At 32.0% G+C, this 7,314-nt stretch overlaps 1 protein-coding gene across 1 annotated transcript in view; it reads right to left on the minus strand.

The window, feature by feature from the left end:
• The window catches only part of LOC132696480 (GATA-binding factor A-like), a 61,455-nt gene extending 58,983 nt beyond the window's left edge, over positions 1-2,472 (minus strand). Inside the window, exon 1 of the mRNA XM_060661319.1 lies at positions 2,298-2,472. The gene's annotated coding sequence lies outside the window, so the exon portion shown is untranslated. The remainder of the gene's footprint in view (positions 1-2,297) is intronic.
• Positions 2,473-7,314: the final 4,842 nt, after the last annotated feature.

The following is a 7,314-nucleotide window of genomic DNA, read 5'->3' on the forward strand; positions in this document are numbered from 1 at the left end:
CTAAAAAGGTATGCCGAAATCATAAGGTTCTAAATGAGGAAAATAAGGCAAACATATTAGGATTCTATGAAGCACATCCAGTTTCCTTTATTAGAGTATATGAAGGGACAGGTATTTCTCGGGGATCAATTCACTGAGTTTTGAAACTATATAAATATAATGCATTAAAATTTCTAAATTAAACTAAATGCTGAACGATATCAAAGCAGGATGCAGTTTTATTTGGATTTTTTTATACTTGACATAATGAGAATAATAATTTTTTGAAAAACATTTTATGCACTGATGAAAGTTCCTTCACTACAAGAAAGGGTTGTAATAGACAAAATACGTGATATTGGTCTTTAAATAATCCTAGACACACGAATACACGAAATAAAAACCCGGGGTACCAATCAATTAATATATGGTGTGTGGTATCATAGATGGGCAATATATTGAAGATTTACCCCTAAATATATCAGCGCCGATTATATGGCAGCAAGACGGAAGCATTGTGAGATGAAATGTGCAAGTTAAAAATTTTCTTAACATGGAATATCCCAGTGGTAGGATAGGGAACGGCGGAACTATGAATTCGCCAGCTAGATTTTTTTCTTTTGGGAACACATAAAAAATCACGTGCACGGAACTCCTTGAAAAATATCTTGGAACTTCGGCAATCAATCAGTTAAGAGACAATCCGGTAACGTTACTAAATGCAATACATACAATTAGAGTATATGAGAAATGTGTTCAGGAAACTGGTGGCCACATACAGCAGTATTTAAAATAGTTGGGAAATTTTTTACTTTAGTGTGTCTTGTCATTTTTAGTGCTTTTGTTCTACTTTAATTTGTAAATAATAATTGTTGTTGTAGTCAGTCACGGCACTCTTTTAAAATGATATTATATTTTTGCCGATTTGTCAAGAACGAGTGGACTAAAATATAAAGTGTGTTACATGATTGTAATCGGAATAAGATATTCGATTAAACACATATGTAATATATAAAAAATAAAATGTAGGCTTCTATGTCAGAAAATTGATAGTGTTTTGTTTTATACGTCACTTGGAAAGAAATTTGGCTAATAACCCTACATTTTGTTCTTTTGTTTACTTTCATATCTCTAAAAAAAAGTTACAGCGAATTAAAATGTTATCAAGATAAATTGAACGCACAGTACATATAGCAGACGCCATAAGAAAATCTTTGTAACATTGAACTGAAGAGGCTTTTACTTGATGAAAACCCATTTATCAAAATAAATAAGAACTAAAAGTTCAAATCTTCACGAAATTATATATTTTGACATGACAATTGTTACGGCAACACCGTGTCTTTATCAAATGATCAAAATACTGGCAGTAATACTGATCCTGTCGCCCTCGCTTTTGAAATATTCTTAAAGTGTTGGCACATATGCAACATCTTGTATAAAAACAATGTATTCTGTGTCTTGAAATACTTGGAATTAGTATCATTAATCTCGGTAATTTAAGTAAAATGGTTATTAACTTTCTTTTACATATTTCCTGGTGCTGCAAATGCTTTTGGCGAAGATCAAAATGGACTGACTGTACACCAGTCAATAGCCCTTCATAACAAATAGAAGGAATGAAGTAGTTATATAATTATCACGGAAAACTATCTTTCTTACAATTTTAAAGCGGTGAAAAAATATTGCATGCGGATATTTTTATGTTCACCAATTATTGGAAGAGAAATCACATAATTAACCAGAATTTGATAGGGTTAACTTTGTGTGTGATAATTAGCAGAATAACGTGAATATTATTGAGCAAGCTCGTTAAAAAAATTGTGCAAACGGTCGCAAAGTTAAATGTGCGCACTATTTTATATTGATTTTGCGTCTTGCTACATACATACTGGGACATGTAAGGGATTCACGCAATAATTTTTATTAAATCTTATTTTATCTAAAACATTCACTGTAACGCACTTATTCAGTTGTCAGCGAAGTTTGATTTTTTTAATATGCTTTTCTCATATTAAATTGAACAATCTTTATGATTTGGTATGCACAAATTTGATTTAATTTGATTGTTTTAAGTATGCAAAGATGTTTAGAACGAATACGATATTTCAGAATCATTATGCAAATCATTTTGCCAAGATTTTATTTATTATTTATATACATGGGGGCCTTAAATCCTATACCTATTGTTATTAATAAGGCTTTTAAATAGATCGATTATTTTTCATGATTGTCTTTAATCAAAATTTGGGATATAATTGTTAACAAAAAAAAACTTCGTAGTTGTTTCATAATCGGTTAAATAAAAACTGACTTACCGTTATTGATATCGATCGATCAAAACTCGATCACATGCACTATCACTGAAACAATCCTTATCAAAACGTTCAATCTATACCAAACCGAGCACTATAGGAACTTAAAACCGGCATAAACTTAAACCGGCTCTATAACAGCGTTCAAGCTCAAACAAAGAACTGCTGGCGAGGAACTTGCCGGTTCCTTTCGATAATTCATTGACTGGCGGCTTGGTCGTCTCCCCTGTTGACTCCGCCCTTTAAAAGTGGGGATAACTCGCCTCCCAAAACATTTTTTTTTATCAAATTACCATAAATTAGTGGTAAGATTTCAGATATCTTCGGTTCAAACAGGTCTGATGTGTTTTGCATATTCCATTTTTAGATTTTCAGGTTGAGATTTTAGTTCGATCCAAGTTTTAAGCCATAGGAGCACATAATCTATGCTTGAGATATATTTTCGGATTGTTTAATTTATGAGGCATCGCTGATTAATTATTTAAATTTGTTTATCGGACCTTACATTAGCGGCGCGCTGGGTGGGGCAAATGAGCTAATTAAACAATATACTTAATTAGCATTGATGACAATTAATTCGGATATTGGATGGAAAGATAAAGGAACCCACAACAATATATGAAACCATTTTTAACTTTCATTATTGCTTATTGCTATTAATACATAGCAAAATGTACGTTTGCCTAAACAAATTTGATTGTGTGTTTTGTAAACCTTATATATGAATTTATTGTGGCCATATATTAATGCATATTATATTTTGTAAGTATTTTATATTTTTATTGCTGACACGGACTTTGCGATTAGAATTTACATAGTAATTGTGTCTAGGTGAATACTTTAAATAAATAACAATATTAGCAAAATGATTTACTTTCATATTGCTGTTTCTGGTGGGTTATTGTCATATTGAAGCAGCAAAAACATTTCTCTAGTTCGCAAATTTGTTGTTGTCAGATATTTGTAACGTTTGTTCCATAATGTTAATTATAATTTAAAGTTAATATATATATTTTGTCTTTTGTAACAACACACACATTTGCGGAAAGGGAAGACCATAAAACATGTACAGTACTTACTAGTGTAAAACAGCTTAGAAAATTTACACTATTTTTATTCCATTTCATTACAGAGATAAGTAATATTTAAAAAATATGAAACTAGACAAAATGTTAATATTTAATTGTGGTTCCTAAGATCATTTACTTCAATTAGTGTGATGCAGTTTATTAAAAAAATCTACACAGATGTGTCTAAAATGTTTAAACTATATGCAGTTCGTTCTGTGTAAAAGAGTTTTATAGAACCCGTAATAAAATGAAATACACAACTGAGTGTACAATGTAAGTTTTTTAATGTCATTAAATAATATACATCCACATATTTCTTTGAACATAGTTTTTTTTTTAATTTACGAAAAAAGTTGAAATTGTGTCAATCCTAATTATAATAATCTAATTGTAATAATTCCATTTTATTATAATATTTAGACTATTATATTAAGAACAAAACTAAAAACTGAAGGTAAGTGTGTAGTGTTTTTATTGAAACTTAATACGAAATCTTATAAAATAATAAATGACAACCCGATCAATATTGTTATAGGGAACCAAGACAATTGGTGATATGTAAAAATGAAAAAAAGTTTGTTTGAGTTAAACAGGTCTTATTTATTATATACGTAAGTGTCCGTCCTTGTTTTCAGATTTACATGCCAGCGATTTTAAAAAAGAAGAAGAAACAAAATCTCTACTTTGGAGGCTTCAACCTCATTAAAACTCATTTTAATGATTAATAGTAGAAAAAATAATACAATTTATCAACCGAGTATACCAAAACGCGGTAGCAAACAGATCAAATTGCGTGACATTTTCCCTTCATCATCAAGTTTTAATTTATTGAAAATTTAAAACGGCAAGACTAAAACAGTTCCTTCCACCTGTACTTCCAAAGGCATTCAAGGTTTCAAAAGGTATGATGATTTTTCTATTATGTTTCTTATTTTTCAAAGTGTAATAGTAACTTGTAATACATTATCAAATCCAAACACAGTTTTTCGTCGAATTTAACACACCCGGCATAGATATCGGTGGACAAAGTTCTTATGATTGAAGAAGGAAAATTTTGCAAATAGTCAACTGCTTATTTTCACAGAGAATCTTAAATATTTTAAAAACGGCGAAATATATATAGAATTTTCCGAGGATTTCAAAAAATCTATGATATGTAGGACGTTTATAATAATAAAGTTGAAACCCACTTTAGGTCCAACTTAAAAATATTCAGATTGGCGATATTTTGGGAAAATTTAATATAACCCTCCTCTGCCTTGCGTGTTTTCAGTGAAGAATGAACCAAAAATTCAACATTGCGTACTGGGAGGAGGTGTAAGAAAATAACTTGCGTGTTATCGAAGTAATTCGAAAAGTGGTGATCGAAAACCATTAACCAAAATGTCTATTTATATTGTTACGATATCAATGTGTCGTAAATGCTCCCTCAAATTGATTGTTATTAAAACTGTGAATGGCGAGAGAGAAGCTTTGCTAAATATAGCCAAGTTTAACGTCAACAAAGTCAGGTGCAATCACCAGCATTAGACAATCTTGTATACTAGGGTATTCCATTAAGAATTAGTTCTGTTTAATTGCTATTTAAGCTTAAAATACAGATCTGTAGAAAATGTAAATTACAATATAATTAAATCTTGGAGCGAACTACTCGATTGCATAAAAACCTGTCATAAAACTTTGGACATGTGGCGAATTGTTGAATTGTATATCTGCTTTTTGATGTTTCCATTAAACTGTATTAAGGTTATAAAAAATGTAACTGTAATCGCAAATTGGCTCAATTTGCTTTTATTTCCTTCCCGCATCATGAAACGTGTCTTATCAAATCGTTTACATACCAGAAAAGGGCAATTATGCAGTGGTAATAAACTCCTAATAATAATAATGATTGGTATAACTTATATATTTGTAAACTTGGCGTTCATGATCAACAATTAAGTGACCGCAGGAATGTCATTTATAAAATCAAACAAATTGTAATAAATATGTAGAATACATATTCAAGCACCCGTAAAAGTGATAATGGTATTAGGCATCTGCGTTATTAATATACGAGGTGAATCTTGTTTCGGATTTGTCTTCGAGTTTTATACTTTCCGCAACGAGCCGTCTTATCGAATATAAAGGAACCGACAGTGTATAGGTATAAAACTCTCGCCGACAGGGATTAACTAAATTATTCCGCTTGAGTGTGTACATAATCCATAAAATTATAAGAAATATAATTAAGTGCCGTCGGATTGAGGAAACCTACATTTTGCTTTTTCTCTGTTGTTTAATGACGTTTCAAAATTTTCTGTGAATCTCACAGTGTTCTCCCTAGTAATAAGTTTAATCAAAAAACTATTGTCGTGTATATTTCCTTGTCTTAGAACCGACATCTCTAGATTAGATTAGATTATCTTTACTGTTAAAATTCATATTACCTATATAAGCCCCTTCTCATTGAAGTTTTCCTTCAAGTGCCGGACATTGGCGATCGGTCGCATCATCTTCACTTTGTCCGCAGCTGATCTAAACAATGTGGTGGTGCTTACTCCATACCACTGTCGAAGATTTTTGAGTCAAGACGTTCTTCGGCGACCAGGACCACGTTTTCCCTCTATTTTTCCTTGCATTTCATATTTTTTATTTCTCATTACGTGGGAAAAATACTCCAGCTTTCTTCTTTTAATTGTATTAAGTACCTCACTTTTTTTGTTCATATATGGCAGGATCGCTTGATTCGTCACTATGTCCACCCATGAGATCTTCAACATTCTCCGGTATGCCCACATTTCGAAAACATCAATCCGCTTACACATTCTTTCAGTGGGGGTCCACGCTTCCACACCTTAGAATAATATGCTAAAGACATCGCAACGTAATAAGCGTATTCCATTAACAATTAGACCTTCTGTTCTTTCTTCGACGGCTTCCCTGCAGATTTTTTCTGCATATAAATGAAATAAAAGGGGGAGAGACACATCCTTGACGAACTCCTTTCATAATAGGCACTCTTCAGAACTCTGGGCGCTAGCTCTTGTGTCATCTGTCTGGTTCCAGTATAAGTTGGCTATTATTCGAATGTCCCGACCGTCCAGGGTTATATTGTTCAGTGTAGCTATTAATTAATTATGCTGAACAGTATCGAATGCCTTTTCGTAATCTACGAAGCAGGCATATACATCAACGTTCACACCTAGACATCGCTGTATGACAACCTGGATACTAAACAGCGCCTCTTGTACCGCAACCACTTTTAAAGCCAAATTGAGATATTCCAATGTTTTCTTTGCATTTTATGATATTCTGTGAGTGAATGATTTTCAAGAACAACATGGATCATTAAACCGATCGTTCTATAATTTTTGCAATACCCGCAGTTAGCAGAGCAACGAAAGTTAACCTCAGCTAATCTTTAGGAATTATTCCGGTTTTGTATATGCAGTTTAGCAAATTTAACAGAAATGTGAAAGCTCTATCTTCCTCCAACATTTTTAAGACCTAAATTTGCGTTCAAAGTATAATTTTTCATACATTTATTAAAAAAAACGAAAAAGATCAGGATTAAGCTGACAATGCAAATGGCACTGTCATAGTTAAGGTACTGCCATAAATGATATATTGAGACATAGTGATTTACATTAAAATGCTTCAGTCGCAAATGTAGTTGATTTAAATGCATGCAAATCAAAAGAAAACTTCGACAAGTCCTTTAGAATATACGTTGAAGCCTAGTGGAAACGTAAAAAATATGAATAGATTCCAGGTGCTTTCTACGATAAATGGGATTTAAATCGCAAAATCACTAATAAGTAAATAAAACAGAAGTAAACTTGTGCGTTCACAATATGACATGATTAGTAGATGATTACTCAAGATTCTGTTTTTCAAGAGTAATTGGTATATTATTTAAGGAAAGGAACATCGGTCATTTGCAAGTCCAAATCCCATTCTAATGCCAA

This window comes from Cylas formicarius, unplaced genomic scaffold, assembly GCF_029955315.1.
Source record: "Cylas formicarius isolate icCylForm1 unplaced genomic scaffold, icCylForm1.1 PGA_scaffold_1__22_contigs__length_36826433, whole genome shotgun sequence".
NCBI classification, from domain to species: Eukaryota; Metazoa; Arthropoda; class Insecta; order Coleoptera; family Brentidae; genus Cylas; species Cylas formicarius.